This window comes from Harpia harpyja, chromosome 10, assembly GCF_026419915.1.
Source record: "Harpia harpyja isolate bHarHar1 chromosome 10, bHarHar1 primary haplotype, whole genome shotgun sequence".
Taxonomy (NCBI): domain Eukaryota; kingdom Metazoa; phylum Chordata; class Aves; order Accipitriformes; family Accipitridae; genus Harpia; species Harpia harpyja.
In genome coordinates, this window is record NC_068949.1 from 2,472,975 (window position 1) to 2,496,396 (window position 23,422).

General features: G+C 58.9%; 1 non-coding gene across 1 annotated transcript; it reads left to right on the forward strand.

Annotated features, from left to right (window-relative positions):
* The first annotated feature begins 22,948 nt into the window (after nt 1–22,948).
* On the forward strand, nt 22,949–23,022 carry TRNAN-GUU (transfer RNA asparagine (anticodon GUU)). The gene has a single exon. It is a non-coding gene; the product is annotated as a tRNA-Asn (tRNA).
* The last annotated feature ends 400 nt before the right edge of the window (nt 23,023–23,422 follow it).

Consider the following 23,422-nt stretch of genomic DNA (forward strand, 5'->3'; position numbering starts at 1 on the left):
CTCGCTGGTGCAGGGAACAGCCCAGGACAGCCCCGACCGTATCACCAGCATCTGGCTGGCCCATCGGAACCCTGCCTGTTAACCCAGGCCCCACTGGTGCTGTTCCTCACCCCCAAAGCCCCGCTGAGGAACTGTGCACGGCATCGCTTCCTCAGCAGAGGGGTGGAGAAATGGGAGAGTCTGCTGGAGCTTTGCTGGCACAAGACAAGCAGCATGACTTCTCAGAGAAGGCAGCTGAGGAGCTTCAGGCCCAAGAGGCTGCAGGTGAAGAGGCCTCTGATCATGTGGGCACCCACAGCCAAACTGGTGAGGAGTTAGAGGTGCAGCTCTCAGAGGTGACAAATGAAAACACCCGCCTGGCTGAAGAAAATGCTTGCCTCCTAGGGCAGGTGGGTTGACAGAACACGTTCGAGCTGAAAATGCCAACCTGAAAGGGCAACTGGCGCGAGTGGCAGCGGAGCGAGATGCTGCCATCCAAATGAAGGTCTGTCTTCAAACCCAGCTGGAAGAGGCAGAGTGCAAACTGGAAGCCATGAGAGAAATGGCAGAAAGGAGTCAACAGCTGGGGAAGGAACTTGAGGAGACAAAGTTAGCGCTCCAGAGGAAGGAAGAGCAAGGCAAGTGTTTGCCGAGGGCTCAGGCAGAAGAGGAACACCAAGAAACCCTGCAACTGTTTTGAGCCCAGCTGGCTTGGTATCAGAAGCTAAACGAGCAACACCAGCAGCTACTTCAGGAACTTGAATGGCTGGAAAAGGAAAGATCCAACCGTAGCATTTCCAGGCTGCGCCAGGCTAACGGGGCTGCACACAAGGAGGCCATCGTCCTGGCAGCTATGAGAAAACAACCGGCGGAGCTGCGAGCGTTCATAGCTCGATACAGCTATGATCCTTTCAATGGTCCCAACGAGCGGCCTGAACTAGAGCTTCCTCTAGTTGCTGGACGATACGTGTACATATTTGGAGACGTGGGTGAAGACGGTTGGTACGTGGGAGAGCTGACCGACGGCACAAGAGGCTTCGTCCCCTCTAATCTTGTTGAAGAAGTTTCAGATGACGGACAGCCTGATGACACCGGAGTCTGTCCAGAGACAAGTGATTGGTAGCAGGACACAGATGATGTCTGTCCTGTCTTCTTCTATGTTCTTATTAAATCTTTTCCTAACGATCTCTCTGCACAGTCTCACTCTCTATCCTGTGTGGATGTGTACTGAAAGGACTATGTGCCAGCTACTGGGGGGGTTGGCGTGGGTGGACTGGGTGCCAGCTGCTGGAGTCAACCGGGGGGTGTAGGCACCCCTGGCTTGTGGTGCCAGCTACTGGTGTGGGTCCCAGTGCAGCTAGTGGAGTGACTGGGGGGTCTCAGTGCAGCTACTGGAGCAAGTGGGGGTCTTGGCCACCAGGCACTGAGGCGGGAATGGTGTGTGTCCTGAAAAGCACCTACTGGCTGAGACATGCATGAGTGAGGCGAGTGAGAGGCTCTGTGAGTGTCTGTATCTTCCCCAAACCTGGTGTGCATGGGCTGTGCGTTGACTAAAATATCCAGATATGTATTAAAGGAAGAGGTCCTCTTTCTCCAAGTTCTGGAACTAGGCATAAAGGGAAACACTGGGGCTTTGTAGGTTTCTTCCCAAAGCCTTCACCTTTGTGCTAACAAGGTAGCTCTGGACCAGTCAGTAATTTCCGTCTGCTGTGACAGCCTCTGGGTGCTTGATGGAAACTCAAGACTGGCACTGGAGATAAAGCTGCCAGGCTAAAGATGCTGCTGTCTTTCAAAACAACCTCTCTGTGCAGGTGACAGGAGGGACTGGACTCCAGCACAGAAAAGGGTTGTCGGCGCTGCTGCTGCTGGGACGAGCGGTGTGCCAAGGCATCCCTTGGACTCCCAGCCCATTGCCTCCTTCTCTCCCTGCCGAAGCAGTGCCTGCTGCGTGCTGGCAGAGCAGAGGTTCCCCAGGGACCCCAAGGGGACAGCCTGGGCTCGGTCCCAGAGCTGGGGGGAGCTGCTGGCCTGGGGTGGCGAGGAGCTCTCTGCTGCTGGGGATTTGATGCCCTCCCTCCTTCCAGGCCTTGGGAAGGCGGCCCTGGGAAGCCTGGCACATGCTGCCTCCACTGCCTGGCTGATGGCACCGGCCGTGGCCAGATCAGCCCAGCTGCTGAAAGGGCTGGGAGTCCGGCCCCAGCAGCCCAGAGGAGGTGTGGCAGGGCACAGGGGCACAGCTCTTCCCTCCCCACAGGGAAACCTCTCCCCTGGCTCATGGGCAAGGATGTGCAAGCCAGGAGCGTGCCGGAGGTGGCCACTTCAGAACACCGGCATGAATGACGGCTCGGCAGCTTGGCCGAGCGTTTGTTCAGGCCCTGGAATGTCTCAGGAGGGGAAGGTTGGGCTATAGCTTCCCTCCTCCTCCCCTCTGGGTTTTGTGGTCCAGCAGCGCTGCTAGGGCTTTGGTACAAGGACACCCTGGGTCAGTGCGTGCTGTGCTGCCATGGGCTTCTGGGAAGTGGGGGTGCCGGGCAGCTCTCCAGGCAATCCCAATTTCTCCAGGGTCTGCCATTTCCCCTTCACCCTCTGCATCCCTAAAGAAAAATACTTGCACAGGGGTGAGCAAACATGCTTCTTTTGGGGGGAAAGCCCAAACAAGAGGTAAAATTGTTGTAAAACAAGACTGGGGCCAGGGTGTTCTGAGAGATGAGCTGTCCTGCGGGCAGCAGTAGAGGCCAGGAATGATGCTGTCTGCTCAGCATGCTCATGTCCTGTGTGAAGGACACCATGGGACTGGGCTGTTTTTTCCAGCTTTATTCCCATGCAGCCATTTTCCCCAGGAGAGACCTTCACCTCTCCCTGTCTCTGCAGAGCCCACAGCACAGTCTTCGTAGGGACCATCCTGATGTTGGCCGCAGAGGTGCCAGGTTCAGCAAGGTCTGAGTTGCCAGGGAACGAACGGAGGGCTCTGCGTCATTCACCAAGGGCTGGAGGGCTGCAACAGAATGAAGGAGAGCAGTGGTGAAACCCTGCTATCTGCAGAGACCCTCCCATGCCAGCCCCATCTGTCTCTTTCCCTGGCCAGGAGGAGCAGGTGGGACCAATGGATCAGCTGGAAGCTGCTGCTCAGAAATGCCCCAAATGCCTCTGACACATTCCTCTACCCCTGAAGCATTTTCCTGGAGCAGGACAAGGCATAGCAACACCCTGCCCAGGCTCTGTCCCCTGCCCCACCAGCCTGAGCCAGCATAGCACTGCCCCTACTCACCCCTGCACATATCCTGTAGCTCCTCCTCATTTCGGTCCCTCAGGTGCCGTGCACCAAGCCCTAGGCACAGAGCTCCCATCAGACCTCCCACTCGCCAGCATGTTGCCAGCTCAGCTGCACGCCCTCCTCCCCCTCAGCAGGGCTGACCCCAGGGAAGGAGACTACCCGAGGGCAGTGGGACTGAGCAAGGCTGCCACCAAGCCCACCTACGTGGGCAGGGGTGGGCGAGGGAGGCACAGAGCCCCTGTCTGCCCAGGCCCTGGACGGGGCAGCCGAGGCTCTGGCAGCCACAGGGCTGCTCCTTGCTGCCAGTGCAGTGGCAGGGACTGGGGCCAGGCTGCCAGAAGAGGGACCCTGGGGGCTGTGGCTCACCGATGAACCTGATGGCCTCCACTCTCAAGGTGGCCTGAGCGTCCTTCAGGTATGGCAGGCTGTGATGCAGGTATTCTTCCATCCTCCTCCTGTCCTGCACCAGCTGGAGAGAGCACAAAGTCACGGGGCTAGCACAGACCATTCCCAGCCGGCCAGAGCAGTCCCTCTTCCCATCACCCTCCTTCCTCCCCAGGCCATTCCTTTCTTCCAGCCAGGAGCCCTGTGGGGCTGAAGTTCAGGGAGAGCCACAGGCAGAGGGGGCCTGGAGGTACTGAGGCCCCTCTGTCCTGCTGCCGTGGGCCAGGGTCTCCTTCAGCACCCAGGGGTGGGAGCGGAGAGGGACCTGGAGGAGAAGCCCTGGGGGCTCCGTGCTTGAGGGACGGGAAGGAGGATGCAGCTCCAGGCTGTGGGTTCCAGTCTGGAGCAGGGCCGGTGAGCAACAGCTGCACAGTCCACAGCCCGGGCGCACGGGGCATCCCTTGTCCAGCCTGGGCCCTGGGGCTTTGGGGTTGTCCTCACCAAGGCCTCTCCAATCCTCCATGTCTGCTTTGTCCGGGCCAGTTGCTTGAGCTCTTTCCTCTTCAGGAGGTCTGCACAAGTGAGGAGGGCTTCCCCAGAGGCCTGCAAAGCAGCAGAAGCTGGGAGATGGCACCACAGCTTGAGAAGGAGACCTGGCATCCCCCTCCTCTTGGCAAGGCTGCGAGCTGTTCCCAGCTTGTTATGGGAAGAGGCCGCTGCGGACAGAGTCTGAACTGGGTTTAATGCCCAAGGCACGGACACGGGGCAGCCAACACCTCAGGTACCGCACTCTGCCAGCCAGCAGAACAGAGATCCGCAAGAGCTGCTGAGCTGCTGCTAGGGCTGGGGGCAGAGTGAAGGGTAAGGGAGGTGTGGGCCCATGGCTGCAGGCCGTGAGAGTAGCAGTCCCATAGACACCAGGGCAGGAGGGAGGCAGCAGCACCTCCCGTGGGCGGCCCCCAGCAGGACGCTTGGCTCCCCAGCCAGGGCTACCCCAGCTCCTGTAGGCTGAGGCTCCAGGCGCGTTGATCCTGGGATGCATGACCAGTATTCCTCTGACCGCACCTCCCTTCCCACCACTCTCCTCGCTCCAGGCTGGGGAACAAGCTGGCTCTCCACTCCTTGCACTCCTCTGCACAGACCAAGTTCCCTGGCCTGACGCAGGGTGATCTCTGTGAGCAGGGCTTCAATCCTGCTCTTAGGGAGCTGCCCGAAACATCTGGGGGTCTCTTGGGCACAGCCCTTGGGGGACAGGGATTGGGGCTCATCAAAGCCCTGGCCTCTGACAACACCTGCAGGGACAGCTGGGAAGCCTGTAGGCACTTGTGTGTTCGGTGGCCATGGGCTGCTGTCCAGCCCCGCTGGACCAAGTAGGGCAGGTCTGGGAAATGTCCGTGCCAGCTTCTCCTCGCCTGCTCGTGCTGGCTCTGCAGGGACCCTTCCTTCCTCTGGGCTGTGCTGGGGGAAGGCTGAATGGGGGCAGCGGGGCTGGGAGGGGACCCCAGCACCCTGGCCACCTCTGCAGCAGGAGGCTCGGGGGGAGGAGGAGGGCAGCGGTGGGACCGGTGCAGGGGATGAGGGGAGCTCTGCCCTGTCCTCAGTGACTTGGGCAGCGCGACCCCGAGGTTACGCACATTCCCAGAGTACGACTGCCAGCAGCCCTCACCCCTGATGCCCAGGCCAGCGCTGTGACCCCTCCCGCTGTCGCTGTTCAGCTTTGAAATCTGTACCTTGGCCACACTCTCAGTCTGGTCATTCATATGGAAGAAGAGCGGGACCAGGACCCTCCAGATTTTCTTCTTCATCCGCCTCTTGTCTCTCCCCACCACAGTCTCCATCATGTCTCTGAAGAGGCAGATGGAGAGCTCTCGCAGCTGGCTGGACTCCTGGTAGGAAGGAAGACAGGGGGATTTCAGCAACAGCCTCTCCCTGCCCACGGGTGATCAAGGGCATTAGCGTGGTGGATGTGAGGGGAGATGCTCCAGGGTCAGATTCTGCACGGAGGAGCCGTGGGCCAGATCTGCAGCTGGGGCTGAATGGCCCCGGGCAACGGTCCCCGTCAAGGGCCACACAAGAGGTTTCTGTCAGGTGGTGCTGTGCCTCCAAGTGCTCTCCCAGCCCTCCAGCATTCACCACCAGCTATGTCAGAGCAGCACTCCCCGGGGACGGGCTGAGGAGGACACCAGGCTGGCCCTCAGCAATGCCTGCAGGACACACACCACAGGCTCAGCCTCAGCTCCCTGCCACGGTGCCTGGGGAGAACGTCTGGTCCTGCCTGACAGCGCAGCTGGGGGAGCCCTCGTGGCTCCGAGCAGCTCTTGGGCTGCTGGTGCTTTGCACAGGGGCTGAGCCCCAGCGCAGGGGGATCGGGTCACCCGGAGGCATCGACCTGCCAAGGAGAAGCCGTACTGGGCTGCAGAGCCCAGAAGCCATCCCACCAGAGCCCAGGGGCGTGAGGAGGGAAGCAGCCCTGCCCAAGTCCTGCCTGCGGGGCTGGGCTGGAGGGCAGCTGTCCTTGCAGAGTACCCATCTGTGGGGCTCAGGATCCCACAGCAGCCTTACGTCGTCGATGAGTGGCAGGAGCTTCCCTGCCAGCTGCAGAGTGATGTGGCTGGCCTCCTTCCTCTTCATGTGTCTCAGCAGGTTTCTGAAGACAAGCAAGGCCTTCATCTTGATATCTGTGTCACAATTGTTCAGAGTCCTCAGGATGTCGCTCAGCAGGATATGCATTTCTCTTGCCTGTATGAAGCACAGAATTTCTGTTATGGTGAAGCACTGGAAGACCACCCTGGCAAAAATGCTGTGTTCACTGAGCACCAGCCTCCCATCCAGCTTCCTGGCAGGTGGCACAGGAATTGCTGCAGCAGCCTCCTGTCTGGTGGTGGCCACATGTGCGCTGATGGGGACGATGGAGAGCAGGGGTAGGGAAGGGAAGGCAGGACAGCAAAGGCTCGGTGTCCCCTGCTCAGCCACCCCCTTTTCTGACACCCACCTCCTTACTCTCAGCCAGGCCCAAGCCACCGCGTTACCCACTGCCCCAGCCCCAGGCTGCCAACATGGCTTCACTTGACTATGCCTCGCTCACCATCTCAGGTTTTTCCGACAGTGTGACGATGCCTCTGAATACCAGCGCTTGCGTTATGTGGCATGGATACGTCATATACAACTGGAGGAGGACCAGGTCACTTAAATCCTTTTCAAGGTCATCGCAGGCCAGCAGCTGAAACAAAGACAGCAGCGAGAGACTGGCAGAGCCTGCAGGACTCCCCGCACTGTGCCGCTCCTGGTTCCCACTGCCAGCTCAGGACATGGGGGCCTGACGCAGCCCATCCTGGGGCCAGCTCTGCCTGTGGACATGCCGGTGGTTGTGAGTGCTACCCCAGCAGAAATGGGTCGAGGCCAGAGGTACTGACAATGGACCGCCTCTGTCCCAGCTCCGGTGACTGTCATCCCACCCTGCAGCCATGTCGGCAAAAGGGCAGGGTTCAGAAGCATCTCCGAGAGGCACTGCTTGTCACCAGGCCTACCTCAACGTAGAAAGTCATGGCAAAAGTTATCTGGAATTCCTTCCTACAGCAAAGAATCCCTTGCAGGTGCTGGAACATGGAGGCTCGCTGATCAACTGGGCTCTTACTCATCTCTCTGGAAGGGGAAAGAAAAGCACCACTGGGACTGAGCAGGGCAGGCAAAGCCTTGCTGGGATTGCACTGCCCAGCCTAGTCACGACGCCCCAGGCCAGGACATGCGTTTGCACTCAGCTACAGCTTCTACACAACTTGCTCACAGCACCCTGGTCTTTCCCCAAGCAAGGAACGCCCTTTCCGCTCTGACCGCTCTGTCACGAGCACTGCGGCTGCAGCCTTGTGCCTTGGCGCGCTGGGGACCCTCTCTCAGCCACGACGGATGGGGTTGCGGAGGCACTGCTGCCTGAAAGGGGCTCTCACCTGGCCAGCAAGCTGATTCCTCTGTGGAGGGTCTCAGTTCCGAGAAGCATGTCCCAGCCGCCCTCCTTCTGCATGCTCAGGACATGCTCTTCATAGCCAGCAGCACAGAGCAGAGCTTTAATGGCCTCCACTGCAAACCTGCATGCAGAGCGAAGTCCAGTCACAGACAGAGCATGCGCCCTGGCCGAGGGCCCAGGGCAATGGCAGGGGAAGGGGGATGGAGCACCTGAAAGGGCTGGGTTGATTGGCCTGATGCCATTCGCTGTATGTCCAGAAAATCTCCGTGGTGTGTTCTAGGAACTCTGCAGTGTATGAAATCTGGAAGACCAGGCCCATGAAGACCTTGGCGAAGAGTGCTTTTAGTTTCTCCTGGCAGATGGGCTGCTGGGTGAGCTTGCACAGGACCTTGGTTGCCTGCGGAATACACACAGCGACAACTCTCACTGCAAAGACATTGCTGTTGCACTGCCAAAGCCCTTGGGCAGCACGTGGGGTTTGGCTCAGGCACTGGCCTGGGCCACAGAGACTCTGATGGAGACCGCAACCTGGCTTCCAGGCCAAGGCCAAGACCCAGCAGCCCTGGGGGCTCAGCTCTTGCTTTTGACGTGGGCACCACAAGCCTCCCGGGGCTAGCATGGCCTGCCTTTCGTACCCTGCAGACCCTCCTGGGTTTCCAGGCTCAGGCCTTGCAGCCTGCGCAGACTCTGCCATAGCCAAGCCCCTGCCCCTGCCCCTGCCCCGGCCCCAGCCTTTGCCCGGACTCTGGCTTCTGACCCCAGCACCTCTCTGCCCCTGCCCCAGTCTGTGCCCCTGCCCTTGTCTGGGAGCAGCCCCTGCCCCAACTCTTGCCCCTGCCCCAGGTTTCCAGTCTGCAGAGCAGGGCACGGGGATGCAGGCAGCAGGGAAGCAGAGTGCTGCCGGGGCAGGGGCAGACTTCGTGTTTGTGCACCGGGGCCCCAGCAGCACGGGGCAGCCCTGCGTGGCTGGCACAGGGGAGCCTGGTGCTGGGCAGGCGCCTGCTGGCCCTAAGGGCCTGTGTCCCTAAGTCCGGGAGGAGGTGGCTGCTTGGGGGCAGACAGGAGGGGCTGTGCCTGTTGTCCTGGGGAGGCATGAACAGCCCTGAAGGTGAGCAAGACCTGCTCTGGTCACTCACAGCTGAGGGAAGGCCATGCACGTCCTCTCTGAAGTTGAACTGCCCTTGCGGTAGCTGGTCCTCGATCACACTGAGCAGCTCATTGCAGATCGTATCCCAAGCACTGGGCAGGGAGAACATCACCTCCCACATGGCCAGGGCAGTGCTGCAAGCCAGAGCGTTCTGTTAGCAGGGCAGCCTCAGCCACCGCGCCGTGCCTGGGCTATGGAACAAGCCCCCAGGGCTGTCGGGGCCGGTACCTGTCGCATGATGGAGCGATCTTCAACAGGCTCCTGACCGTATCCTTGGGGCACCGTTTGATCAGCAGGAAAAGGAGTGATTCCAGGCTGTGCCGGGCTGTCACCGTGCAGATGAACTCCATGTTTCTGTGGACGCACTCCAAGATCTTTTGTGCCTGGAAGGGACACAGGTGAGGATGGTGCTGCCACTGGCGTGCAACCATCTCCTCAGCTGCCACTGAAACTGCCGCCCTTCCCATGCCTCTCTGCTGGCTTGAAATGGATGGCTTCAGGTGCCCAAGACACCCGGGCTTGGGAGGGAAAATGCCTGAAAGGTCAGGGAAATCCCGCTGCAGGCTGCTTACATCCATCAGCCAGGAGGCAGGGTCTCCCATGGCCATGTAGAGCAAGCTGCAGGCCACCTGCTTGTCACAGATGCTGGAGTCTCTCATGGCATCAATGGCTGTGAGGACCATGTCTGTCCTCTCAGAAGGCTGGAGGTATATGCCAAACACCTGTGGGAAGAAGGAGGGGAGGGAAGACGTCACACAGAGTGCCCTGACTGTGCTGTGTAGCTGAGCCGTGCGAGCAGCTCTGCTGAGAGATGCCCAGCAGTGCTGGCAGCATTGCCCACAGGAAAGCTGGAGACAGGGGCTGCAGTCACTGCAGGGCAGAGGATGAGAACAGAGGGCCCTCAGGGTGAGGGAGGAGGGCTGGGGTCATGGGCACAGCACGCTGGCCCTACAGAGAACCAGGGCTCGCTGGTGGCCAGGAGCACTGGAGCTGCTGCTGGGACACTGGAGTGCCACCCTCGGGTAGTCCCTGCTCAGGGACAGCAGGAACCCTCTCTCACCAGGGAGAGTGAGCCCATGCCGGTCCCGCTGATTCTGGATCCTTTTGCTCACTCAAGTCTCCTGCTGATGCCATGGACAAGAGTCACAGTAAGGGAGGAGCTCATTACCATAGCAATGTCACTGCTGTCACAGTGCCAAGAAAGCCAGGAAGCGCTCTCAGCTTCCCATTGCCTTTGGAGCTGTGGATGCTCTGGATTATGTTTTGATAGCGTCCTGCCTAAAGAGGGGGGAAGAAAACACAAAACAGTTGGTAGGACGTAGGATCTTTGCCAACAAGCTTACCAAATGGTGAAAAGAGCTTGAAGCTAGGAATGGGCGAGGAGGGAGGTTACAACCTACAGTCAAGGGAAGGAAGTGGTGGACAGGGCTGTAAAGCAAAGGGTGACGAGTGATGGGAACAAGAGGGACCTCAGGAATGACGGAGAAGGATTAGACGCACCTGCCTCAAGCGTTTGTATACAAATGCTCGCAGCCCGGGAAACTCTAAGGAACTAGAGTTCTGCATGCAGTCGCACAAGTAAAACACCGCTGGAATAACTGAGACGTGGGAGATGGCTCGCACAGCTGGAGTGCTGCGGTGGATGGATACAAGCTCTTCTGGACAGATGAGGAAGATGAGAAGGGGGGAGTGCCTCCTATATGAAGGAGCACCTCGGATATATGGGACAATCAACAGTCTGGGAGAGAGCATGTGCGTCAGAAGCAGAGGATTTGCTTGCAATGTGTCAGGACACAAGCAGTTAAGGAGATTTCTGGAGGGCATCAGGGAGACCTTCTTTCTACAGGCACTGGAGGGAGCAACCACTGTGTTGCACAGCTGAATCTGTTGTTCACTAATACAGAAAAATTGTTTTGTGACATGGTAGTCATGGCTGTAGGGGCCATGAAATAGTGGGGTTCCAACCCCGAGAGGAGAAAGGAGAGCAGCAGAGAACAGTTCCTGGACTTCAGGTGAGCATTCAGCTTCTTCAGCTGGGCTCCTATGGGAAGCAGCTGTGAAGGGCAAAGGAGGTCAGGGAAGCTGGTAGACTACCAAAGGACAGCGACCTCCATGCACAAGATGGTCCACCCCAACACTTGGGCAAGTGAGCAGACATGTCAGGAGACTGGCCTGGCTAAGCTGGCAACTCCTGGCAGAGCTCCAACACAAAAAGGCAGTATGTGGGAAGTGGAAGGGTTCAGAGAAGAGAACTGCCAGTGGTGGGTAAGAACTGGGTCAGGGATTACTGAGAGAACCCAGTCCGCGTAAGAACTCATTGCAGATGAGTGCCTGAGACTAGTCAGGCGTCAGAACTGACTGATGCCCTTGCAAGGCTGCTTCCTTTCATCCTAAAAGGTCGTGGAGATGAGGTCCCAACAGCTGGGGAAAGGCAACTATTGCAGCCATAGGGAAAGGTGATGAGAAACACCATGGCTTTACCAATGGTAAATCATTCCTGGCCAACCTGGCTGCCTTCTGTGATAAAAGGACTTTTTATCTTTGAGGAGGGGAAATTGCTTCTTAGGCTGCAGAGAAGTGGTGGAGCTTAATGGGACTTTCTAGTCTGAAGCAGGACAGAAACTCTAGGATGGGCAACCATTGCAGCAGGAAGTTTTTCAGTCCCCTGCTAACCAGGGCAGCTATGGAACCACTGCTTCAAGGGAGCTAACGAGGTCTGTGAGGTACCCGCATTTTTAAAGCAGCACACGTGTCTACAGCACGAGCATTGGCTATTTCTCACAAAGCAAGAGCTAAGGGACCCCAGAGAGGTGCGTGGCTATCACCTTATCCATGTCCTCTTGTTTCTGCACACGCTGCCCTGATGCTGGGTTGCGTGGGCCCTGCAGCTGATGCAGCACAGCTGCTCCCCTACTCTGGCATTGGGAGGGTTTCTTGTTCCTTCCTCTAGCTGAGGAAAATGGATGAGGTGGCATGGTGCTTTGCTTGGCCTTGCTTTGGCCTCTCTGCCCAGAAGGACCCAACTTGTCATTGTTTCTCTTACTTCTTTGTTGCAGGGTGAACTTGTAGAGGTAGCGAAGAGCATCTGCAGCCGCAAAGCGGATCGTCTGGTTGTTGGGAGCACAGCACAGGATGAGACGTCCCACCACCCTGCCCAGGTCCTGGAGAAGCTCCTCTTCACCAAGGTGATGGCTGCCAGAGACGCAGACCTGAGGGAGGGAGGAAGCACTGGTAGCGGGGCTACAGCATGGCAGCTGGGGCCAAACCCTTTAGCCCAAGAGCTGGTGCAGGGCTGGGTGCTGCCGCAGGCAGAGCTCTTGGAGGATCTGCCCAGCCCTGCACCCAGCAGGGATCAGAGGGCTGTAGAGGTGCGTGCCCCAGCCCCCGCACGCTGCCAGCTCTTCCGCCCAGCGCAGGGGCACCTCTCAGCAGCCTTTGACCCAGCGCAGCAGCCGTGGCAAGGTGAGAGCAGAGCCTGAAGGGAATGCGATGCAGCAGCAGCAGGATGGGTAAGTAAGAGCTGTCCCAAGCAGGAACAGCCTCCCCTGCAGCCCCACTGTTTCTGCTGCCTTTCCCTGCTCTCCAGCCCACAGCCCAGGCTCCTCTGCCTCAGGCCCAGGCTCCCTTGCCAGCTCCTGTTGCTTCGGCCCAGCAGACGCAGCCCACAGCTCTGGCTGGCTGTCTCCCCTCACTGCTTTCTCACTCCGTCCCAGGCTGCAGCTGAAGGATTTTGACCACTGTGCCTTTCAGCCCACGGGATGGAGGTGCTGACAGGAGGACTGGGACCTGACGTCTCCCCCATCCTGCCCTCCCATCACCACCACCACCACTCCTCCTCCCTCCCACAGCCTGCGGAGCGCCCCTGCCTCCGCGAGCTCCACTCCCCGTTTTGGCCACATCAAGCCACCTGCCCTCTGCTCCTGCCCAGCTCCTCTGCTCCCCCCGGCACAGGCGGGCAGCACCTGCAGGGCAGCAGCACGTGCCCCGGGGCTGACGCCTGGGCATGTGGCAGGCAGTGGGGAGGTGGCCGCAGGGAAGGGGACGTGCCAGAGAGCCCTGTGGGCCCTGAACCCCAATGCTGCTGGGCAGCAGCCCAGGGCTGCCAGGCCAGGGATCGCATCATGCTCCAGGACAGCTCTGACTTGGGCAGGCTGGGCGGCAGAGCTGGCTCCTGCCCTAGAGAAGAGGGGCCAGAGAGAAGCCTATAGAGACAGGGGAAAAGATGTCCTACTCAAGGGAGCGCCTTGCTGAGTCACCTAGCCCGTGCCCAGGCTTCCCTCCAAGGAAGCCCTGAACCACAGCCTATCCTGGGATGCTGGGAAGGGGTGATGGGGTGACTGGAGGTTGTCTGGACCTCAGGCTCCTTACCCCCACAGAGGAAGGGCTGACAAATGACCTGATCAGCCAGTCAATGATGTTCACAGCCTTCTCACGTTCGTCTGGTCTCTGGGACTCTGTGAAGGGCAGCAGGACCTGCGAGAAGAAAAGCCAATGCTCTGCCCTGGGCTCTGGCAGCTGTTCCAGGAGGGGCAGCTCTGCTAAGTGCCTGGCAGGGATCAGACCATTTGCCAAGACTTCCCGGGAACAGCAGCAAAGCCTGTCACTCGTTTCATGTCCCTAGAGCCCCTCCCAGCCCCAGGCAAGAGTCCCCACACCACCCTTCTGCCATGTCCAGGGAGGTAGCCAGAGTCTGTTCCCACTGCAGCCTCCGCTCCTTTCTATGCTGTCTTCCAAAAGGGGCCTTCTGTACCCCTCAAGGTGCAGAGGACTTTGGGGCAGAAACCTCCCTGGGGGTTTGCACTGGGGAAGCTGTGACCTGCTCTGGAAATGCCAGACCTGCAAGAAATTCTGCCGCTCCAAGAGGCTGGAGGATGAAGGGTTGACTAGAAAATCCTTCAGCCAGTTGTCCAGAATGCTCAGGTCCTGCAAAGAGAAGAGAAGGTTATGGGGCTCCTTCATGGATCCCTCTTACCCACAGGAACTTGGTGTCTTCCGCCCCCCCCCCAGCTTTGCACACACAGCAGCCCTCCAGGAAGTGATCTTTGAGCATGGGAGGAGCTGCAAGGAGATGCAGGCAAAAGACAGATGGCAGTCTCTGTAGGTACCTCTCCTGACTCTTTGAGAGCGTCCTTGACGTTCTCTTGGACGTCTTTCTCCTCACTTGGTGGCAGATCCAGATGGATGCAGGAATCAGACTTGGGATCTGGTAAAGCAAGGGGGGAAGGTGAGCTGAAGGTGCTGGCAGGAGAGATTAAACAGCGATACCCTGCATCTAGCCACATGCCAGCTCCCGAGGACAAAGCAAGCCCTGGGCTGGTGGTCTGAAACAGGGGACTGACATCGTGTTTCCCCCATGCTGGTCAGGCCTGGGATGGGCCCAGCAGCCGGCTGCCATGCAGAAGCACGGCAAAGCAGCAAAACGTCCCTCACTCACCAGTCTGCAGCAGCGGGACCATGCACACCTCATCAGAGGTCAGTGGAAGGCTGTCTTCCTCTTCCTCTGCCTCCCAGGCCAGCCGGGGCTGGCTGGGGGGTCTCTGCTCAGTCCTGGGGAAAGAGGAGAGGCCATGTGGGGTGGGCATGGGGCAAGGCCATGCCGCCTGGCCCCAACTCTGCACTGCCTGCAGGGAGAGCCTGGGGGGCCAATGGGGCTGTGCGGGAACCGGGAGATGCGTGGGACAAGCTTTTCAAGGAGCAGCAAATCTGGGGATGGAGGTTTGTGGGCAGGCTGTGAATATTCACAGCCTCACAGGGGGCTGGGCAGAGGCTCATGCCAGAGAAATCACAAAGGGCTTTCATGTTCCTGCACATCTCCCCCCACAGGGTGCCCACCCGGCCCCAGCCCCTCCCTCTTACCCATGTTGGGGACTAGGCGACTTCAGGGAATTGCCTTGGTCCCGCGGGGATGCCGGGGGTGACGGGGAAAGACGAGACATCGCTCAGGGCTCCTTGCCAGCCCTGTGCTCCTGCCCTATCCCGTTGCCGTCCTCCCGGACACTGAAGGGCCGGAGCCACACTGGCACTAGGCAGCACCCACAGTGTCACAGAGGAGGTCACAAAGGGCTCCATTGTCACCTGCCACCCGGGCTGCGTGTGTCCACTAGCACATCCACGCTGTGGCATATAAGCTACACATGAGCACGGCACCCACGGTGCTGCATGCACAAGCTCCTTGGCTTGAACATCTAGGAAGAGGTATCTTTGCATTTGGGAGGAGACAGCATAAAGGAGGAAACGTGGTCCCCACAATACCATCACTGGTGCAGCAGCTCGTGATTCTGCAGCCATCTACACCAGCCTCAAGCTTTCCCTTCCTGACAGGGTCAGTCACATTCATTCCCTGTCATCTTGCCGAACACCCTGTCACTTTACATTCTTGCCCCCTGCTGCAAGTAGAGGAGGAGCAAACATCCCACTGCTAGTGTAGGCTGCAAAACCTGACCTGTAGATTTCTCTCAGTCCTTCTCCAGACCCTCCTCCTATATTTGAGACAGAAAGTTGTAGCTTTGTCTCTTCTACACCTCTACTTCCTATAGAGCTTTGGTTTTCATTTTCCAAATGGCGGGGGTGGGACAGAGCCACCCTCAGCAAGGTGTGGGGTGCCCAGGCAAAGTGGGGCAAGAGACAGAGACACAAAGACACAAATGGTACAAGATCCAAAGTCACAACAGGCAACACAGGCACAGGGTACAGGGCTTATCCGCCAGGTAGGGGTGCTGCCAGCCAGGGGGACCTGCGAAATGGGCCGAGGAACCACTTGGGGGTCACCAAAGGGACCTGCCAAGTCCTGGGGAGGAACAACCCTGTGCTCTCGAGCGAGCTGGGGGGGTGACCAGCTGGAAAGCAGCTTGGCAGGACAAGGTCTGGGAAAGACGTGGACCTTTGCAGGAAAAGACCTTTGCTTCCCAGCCCAGTCCAAGGGCAGGTGAGCAACCGTCGCTCTGCGAGGACATCCATGGCACTTCTTGGATGCTAGCTCATACCCATGTCACCTGATCTGGAAGCAGCTGAAGATCAGACCTACTAGTCAGAAAGCGAGCTGGACACTGTTTTGCTGAGGATTAGCTATGACCTGGACTGCCTGCCATTGTGGAGGGCACATCTGGGCCATCAGGCTGGAGATTGCACAGGCTGTTGCCATCCACATGAGACCTGCACCTTCACCGAAAGATTAGGCAGATGAGGGACAAAGGCGATGTCATTTGGTCAGGCACTCTGAGGCTGCAGAGAGGACAAATGGACGTTCTTACTCCCTAGGAGGTGCTAGTGTTATCTACAAAAACTGAAATGACTCAGAAAGGTCAAGAACAGACTAGCCAAAAGGATGCAAAACCCCTCCTTTGTGTTCACGGGGACAGGACATAGCATATATGGCAATACTATCCTCACCCGTCCTTTGTGTTCATGGCCCAGGACATACCATACAAGGCAATATTCGCCACTCTGCTGCTGGGTCGATGACACTGCTATGCTCGACGGTGGCTCAGCAGAGCTTGCGCAGCCTCAATACCCCTTCCTTTCCCCATGCAGCAGCAAGTGGGCTGCGGGGCACAAAGCCAGGAGGGAACATGGCCGGGATAACTGACCCAGGCTGTCCCTGGGGACAGCCGACACTGCCTGACATCGTGCTCAGCAAGAGAATCTGGGGACAGGAGGAGGAAGGGGGACGTTTAGGGTGACGGGACATTTGTCTTCCCAAGTCACCACTACGTGTGATGGAGCCCTGCTTCCCAGGAAGCATCTGGACATCTGCCTGCCAAGGGAAGGGGTGACTGAGCTCCTCGTTTGGCTTGCGTTGTTCATACAGCTTTGCTTCACTTATTAAACCGCCCTTTCGACCCATGAGTTTATCTCCCTTTACTGGAACTAAGCACATTTGGGAGACATATGTGGAATGACTGCTGGTGGTAACTTATTCGTATGTGTCCCTTCCTCTTAAGGGGAGATAAACCTCCAGGGTGGAATGCAGTGGATATGCAAGGAATCTGTTCCATAACTATTCCCTAAGCAACACAACCTGCAACCTTAGATGTTAGTAACACCAAGGGAGCTTGGTGTGCTGACCCTAAGAGAAGCAACACGGAGGGCGGAGCAGAGTGGAGACACCGCGGCCAGGCTCTGTGACATCACCGCAGGGGCAGGGAACTGGAACTACTGGAACAAGAATGGAAGGTCCCTGCATTGAATCCACGGAAGCAAGGAGGTGAAATAATGGGGGTTCTGTCAACCTACTGCCCTACTTCTGGTTTATATCATAAGTGCCCCGTTCTGGAGTACTGACACGGAACTTTGCTCATTATAATCTCATTATAATACCAAAACACACCTCCAACCCCAAAACTACCCGCCTCCAAGGGGCGATCACCCCTCACTGAGCATGCACTCTGAATTTTCTGTAGCATGTACCTTTAAAAGTAAAGCGAGGAGATTTTACACCACTCAGAATAAAGGTATGTATGAATAGAGTCACTCAAGCTCCACCTAAAAAATAAGAAAAGGGCTTATGAGAGGAGGGATGTTGGGGAAGACACGATCACAGACAAGCTGGAGGACATCGCTGACTTCTGGAATCAGTCGACGGGCTGAACCTCTCTTCCCCCCCAGAGGGACGATACTTGGGTGAGATGTGAACACTCAGCTGTACCGAGTGCTTCCCCGGGAAACTCAGAAATCCCTGTAGAGTTTTTCCATAATTTAGTGCGCTTGTAGTCGACTGTATTATTATTTGCACATACTTTGCAGAGAGTGTATTTATCACCGGCAATCCGAAAGAACCTGTACTCCTGTTGCTTTAATAAACTGTACTATCCATTAAAATCTAGCCATGATAGTTCGTTCGTGGGGGTTCATTTCTTCTGTTCTGCAGACCATACCGAGGGGTGTTCCCCACCCCTGAACGCACCCTGCACCACGCGCTGCCTGCACAGTTGGGCTGTGGGGCTGGACGGGTGCAGGGACAGGAAGGCAAACAGGAGCCGCGGTGCTCCAGGAAGCTCCCACACTGCCGCGACGTCAAAATTACCTTCACCCGGGGCCACTCAGGTGACTCTGGGAACCCCAGACATACCATGAGCGGGAACCGCTCTGACCCTGCTTGCGGGGCTGTCCCTGGGGCCGAGCACGCGGGCCCGGGGCTGGCGAACTGGGCCACGGCAGGGCCCGTGGGTGATGACTGAGGTCTCCAGGTTTTCCCCCCAGGACCCAGCCGCCCTGGGAGATACATACCTGCGGCTGTTCCTGCAGCTCCCCTGGCCCTTTCCCTGGCCCTTTCCCTGGCCCCCCCCCTCGCCCTGGCTGCCCCCAGCCCACCTCTCCCCCATTTCTCCTCAGGCCGCTGGGGCTCTGCCCCCTCCGGCCCTGCCCCAGGCCGGCTGTGACTGACAGGCCGCCTCCGGCTCTGCTGATTGGCTCGGCCATGGCCAATGGCACAGCTGTTGCCGGGCGGGCAGGGGCTGCCTCTCCTCACCGAGCCCGCCCCCCTGCAGCTGCTGCTCGGCCAGCCGGGGCAGTGGGCCTGCAGAGAGAGGGCAGGAGGGGAGCTGCCCTGCATTTGCTCGGGGTCAGCACGTCTTTCCCAAAACGCAGGTCTGTCTGTGCTGCCAGCCACAGCCCTGGGCAGGAGGAGCTGCCTGACGGAAGCCACTCGCATCGGCCAGGCCGGCACCCGGCCGGAGACGGGGCTCTGCCCCCGCTGACACTGCCCGTGCGAGCCCAGCTCCCAGGGCCTTCCTCAGGCCTCGCCTTCCCCCGGGCGGTGAGGAGGAGAGACGCCCTGTCCTGGCGTGGCCCAGAAGGAAGGACAGAAGAAGCATTGCGCTCCCTCAACGGGCCCCCGCTGGGAGCAGTGACTCTTGCGGGCACTGGTGTCATTCTTGGCCAAAGGCTGGTGGGAAGAGGTATGAGGTGTTGGCCTTGGCTGATAACTAGCGTGGAGTCGGTCTAGAGGCGTGGGTTTTCTTCTGCTTCGGTGGGTCTGGGGCATGAAGAAAATGCCGGTGTCGTTAGCTGCAGTCTGGAAGGCTGTGAAGCATCATTCCAGGGGTATTTAGCTCTGCTGCAGATCAGTCTTCCCCTAACCTGCTGTGATTGGAGAGTTCTTGGGGTTTCTGGCGGTGGTGCTATTTGGACTTGTTTTGTTTGATTGGGTTGGTTTATTTTGCGTTTTGTTTCTTTTGCCAGGGTTTTCCTTTCAGCTCTAGAGTTGGTGCTGGGCAAATGCATGGCGCAGAAATGGATGCAGCTGCTCGTGAATTGGGCAGTGTGGGCTCGCCTGGAAGACCCCCTGGCTCACCCTGAGGGGGTGTGTCTCCTGAGCAGGTAAGAGCCCCAGGGATGCATCTGGCCAACTCCTGCAGGGCTGTGCCCAGGGAAATGGCCGCTGGGACCCTCCCGGCGTGCCCGGGAAGCCGTCGGGAGCTGAAGAATAGTGTCTGCATCGGCGCAAGTGAATTTTGGAGGCCCGGCCTGTGGCCTTCCTGGGTAACTGTGTGTCCCTCGCTTGTGACCCCTGCGCAGGGTCCTGCTCCACGCTGGGCTCGTCTCCCCCCGTCTGGTGAAGAACCTCTTGCCGTGGCTGGATTCCTGCTCAGTTAAACTGCGGGTGACAGCTACAGCTTTCTTTGCTGAGGTAAGGCAGGAGATGGGGAAGGAAGGGTTCAGAGGGCTTTTACTGAGATACTGCTGCTTGGGATGTCTCTTTTTGTGGGAAGATCCCTGGCGAAGGGCTCCCTGGAGCAGGGTGGCCAGGGGAGCACCTGGCCGGGACCAGGTCCCCACGGCGCTGCCTGTGGTGTTGTTCCAGATCTCTCGGGACCGCAGGACGACAGGGACCTCCGAGTGAGGCAGGCGCTAGAGGAATCCCTCCGCAATGCCTGGCCCCAGCCAGCACCACGGAGTTAATTAAAGCTCATCAAAAGACACCGAAAGGGGAGCGTATCTGTTCTTTCCCTAATAGCACCCCCGCGGTTGGTGAGACAACGTGTGGGTGACACCCAGGCTGGGGGCTGCCAGCTGTGGGGCCCCTCTCAGATCTTCCCGGGCTGGGGACAATGGAGTCATGCCGGGACAGACCCCAGAGCAGGGGTCTCCCCGTGGGGTCCTGGGGCCTTGCCGTGCCCTCCCACTGCCCATGGGGATCTCCTCGCCACCCCTCCCACCGCGGCATGACCACCTCCAGCACCAGCCCGCGCTGGTGCAGGGAACAGCCCAGGACAGCCCCGACCGTATCACCAGCATCTGGCTGGCCCATCGGACCCCTGCCCGTTAACCCAGGCCCCACCGGTGCTGTTCCTCACCCCCAGCGAGCCTCTGCACATCTGCAGGGGGCAGGGGCAGCTCCACACAGGGAGACCACCAGCAGAGACGGGGCTTTGTCCCTTGGGCTGCTGTGCACGCTGGCCCGGCTGCGAGCCCCTGTGAGCCTCAGCCCCCTGTCCCGCGGGTCCCACCCCACGTGTGATCCAAACTGAACGCCTGTCCTTTGTAGTGCCCAGAGCCTCATGTTTCGGGCCGAAATGCTCAGGTTTAGGGTCCAAACCCGCCTTTGATGACCCCCAGCCTTTCCTCAGGGCCCACAGCTCCATCCTGAGGCTCTCAGCCCTAAAGGTGGAGTTGGTTGCCTGGCAACCTCCCCCCAGCAGTCCCTGGGGAGTCAGTGGACCCAGGACAGCCAATCGCATTTGAGGAGGCGGGGGCAAGGCATGTGATCGATAGGTAACCCACCAGTCAAGGTTCGAGGCCTGCAGGAAAGGTGGCAAGAGTGCAAAAAGCTGGGCACAGTGCTGGGGGGGGGGGGGCGGTGTTGGATGGAGGCGGGGCATGCCAGCTCCACCAATCAGAGCTGGCAATAGCAAAGCACACAGGTGACTGATAAGCTGCCTGCCCCATCACGGGATGGGAGGAGCAAGGGAGCAATCTCATGCAGCCAATCGGAGGAAACATCGCCTCAGGGGAGGGCGGGCAGCACACCGCAGCAGGCGGCCAATCACAGAGAGCATCACCTCAGGTGCACCTGGGCAGCCTGAGGCCTGGGGCCAGTCAGAGGCCGCCCTGAGGGAAGGGCGGGCCCCAAACCAGGGCACAGTGACAGCCGAGGGGACCAATCCGAGGCAGCACCGCCTCAAGGGAGGAGACTGACAGCCCTCCCCACCTGTGCTGCCCCATGGGAGAAGAAGGTGGGCTACGCCGGCCACCAGGCCTGGTGCTGGGGCCAGGAGTTTCCTTTAGGCACCTGCAGTGCCGAGGGCTCCGGCAGTCCTGGGAGCTGAGTGTGCCAGGCACAGGGCAAGCGACTGAGCTGGACGTTCTCCAACGGCAGGCGTTTGTAGGAGGGGGGCTCGGAGGGAACCCATCTTGCCCTACCGCTGCAGGGGGTCGGGTCCAGGCACGCGGGAGCCCTGGCCCCCTGCACGTCGGGCTTTGCAGTGCCCTCACATGGCCTGAGCCTCCTCCCAACCGCACAGAGCTGCTCAGACCTGCTGCTAACTCCTGGTTCCCCGCCGCTGACTTGCTGCTCGCACGGGTCGGACGCGTTGGTTCAGCTGCATGTCGTGAAAGAAAGCAAAGGACCGAGAAGCCAGAGAGACAGGGAGAGAGGTCGCTGCAGAGTGGAGTCCCTGGAGATAAATGTCTTTGGGGGAGGCTTCTCATGTCAGGCCAGGCCAGGCAAACAGATGAAACTGTGGAGTGGGAAGGCTCCCGTAGGCAGTAGCTCCAAGGGGCTGAGCTCTGCCTGCCAGCCTGTTGTATTAGCCGGGACAACATCAAGAGCAACCACGGCAGCTGCTGAAGACAGGCTATTTAGAGAGCATACTCTCCTCTGAGCAAGTACAAGCCTAACTCTTGACAGCCCGGTTCCCCCAGCAGCCCCCTCCTGCCCCACTCGTGGGAGAGGAGCAAGGTCTGGGCCAGGCGAGGGGCTGGTGGGAAGCTTGTGACACTGGTCAGGAGGTGAGGACCAGCTCCCACAGGGGCACAGTGCCCCCAGGAGCCCCAGGCCAGCACGGCCCTACTCCTACAGCCGTGGTCCCCCAGGGCATGGCCAGGCTGCACCGTCCCACTGTGCCAGCCCACCTCCGTGGGAGGTGAGGGGTCCCCAGGCTCTGCCTGTGCATGGAGGGCTGGGAGGGGGCCAAGCTCTTGGGGTGCTGGGACCCAGAGCTTGGGCTGTGGGACGTTCCCTGCTCTGGGAGCAGAACAGGCACCATGGGCGACTCACTCCGATGTGGCTGTCCCTGTTGCTGCTCTCAAAACTTCAGGCAGAAATCCCTCCAGAGGCCAGGACAAACCCCACCTCACTTGGGGTGTCCCCGCAATGGCTGGCAGATTTCCCTGCCTTTCTGCCATGGTCTGGCCCTATCGCCCTGAGCCCCAGGGAGCAGAGATGGGTGGGGGCCTTCCAGCAAGGAAGGAGGGCTGAGGGGAAGTCTGCTCATCCAAGGGCCGAAGGCTCTGGGACGCACGGGGGCTTCCTCACCCATTGCACCTCAAGGTGAAGGGCGAGGGGCAGAGCACAGCTGGAGCCAGAGGAGCACAGCTGGAGCTGGGGCTGCCTGACTAGTCCGGGGGGTGGAGCGAGGAGAAGGAGTGGGGAGGGATGTCCATGACTGTTTCTGGGAATGCTGTCTCAGGCCCCAGCCTTCACCAGGGCCATGCCTCCCCGTACCCCTTGCCTAAACTTCCCACCCCTTGTTATTGCCCACGACGCTGCCAGCTGGTTTCCAAGGCTGGGCCTGGCAGAGGAGGGAGGAGAGTTGTGGTCGACCCTTTTTGCTCCTCAGGCTGGAGAATGACATCCTTAGCTGAATCAAGAGGGCAGACGCGGAGAGAGGGATGATACTGAAACAAGGAGTTTGGAGAGAGCTGTCTAAGCCCAAGGTCTGCAAGCAAGACTAAAGCAAGCCCTGCCTCTGGTGACTTGGCTTCCCAGGTCACTATGGGATGGAAGGGGACCTTCTGCTGAAGATCTCTCATGGACGGACGTCCCCACCGCAGACATGTAGAGCTCCTCCAAGGGGGTTACTCCGGGTGCCTTGGTGGAGGGCAGAGGTGGCCCTAGGCCTGAAAGACCTAGATGAAGGGTGGACAGTGAGGGTTGTGGTGTTTCTCTTCCCAAGTCACCATTACGCGTGAGGAAGCTCCGCTTCCCTGGCAATGGCCAAACATCTGCCTGCCGCTGGGAAGCCCCAGGGAGCTCCCTTCGGGAGTCTCTGTGGCGCAATCGGTTAGCGCGTTCGGCTGTTAACCGAAAGGTTGGTGGTTCGAGCCCACCCAGGGACGCCTCTCCCCTCTTGCCTGCCTATGCCACAGCCTTCTAACATTTAAGGTCCCTTCCAACCCAAAGCGTCCTATGGCTCTAGAAAAAAACACAGGCTCTTCAGTCCCCTCAGCAAAGCCAGAGGAGGGAAAGAAAACTGATGGCAGCAGTTCCTTATTCTGATTTGCCTGCCCAGCTTGGGGAGCAGGGCTTAGCTCCCACCTGGGCTCAACCCAGCACATAATTTGCCTTAGTTCTACTTTCACTAAAGACACTAACAGTAGCGTGCTCTAAAATCATTTCTTCTTCTTGATGGTCATAAGACTCATTTCTCTACTCTTAGTAAACTTAATTGCTTTAATGTTCTGCCTTTCACCTGACTTGATCCCCATCCACTGCTGCTTGTTCTTCTCCAGACTCCTG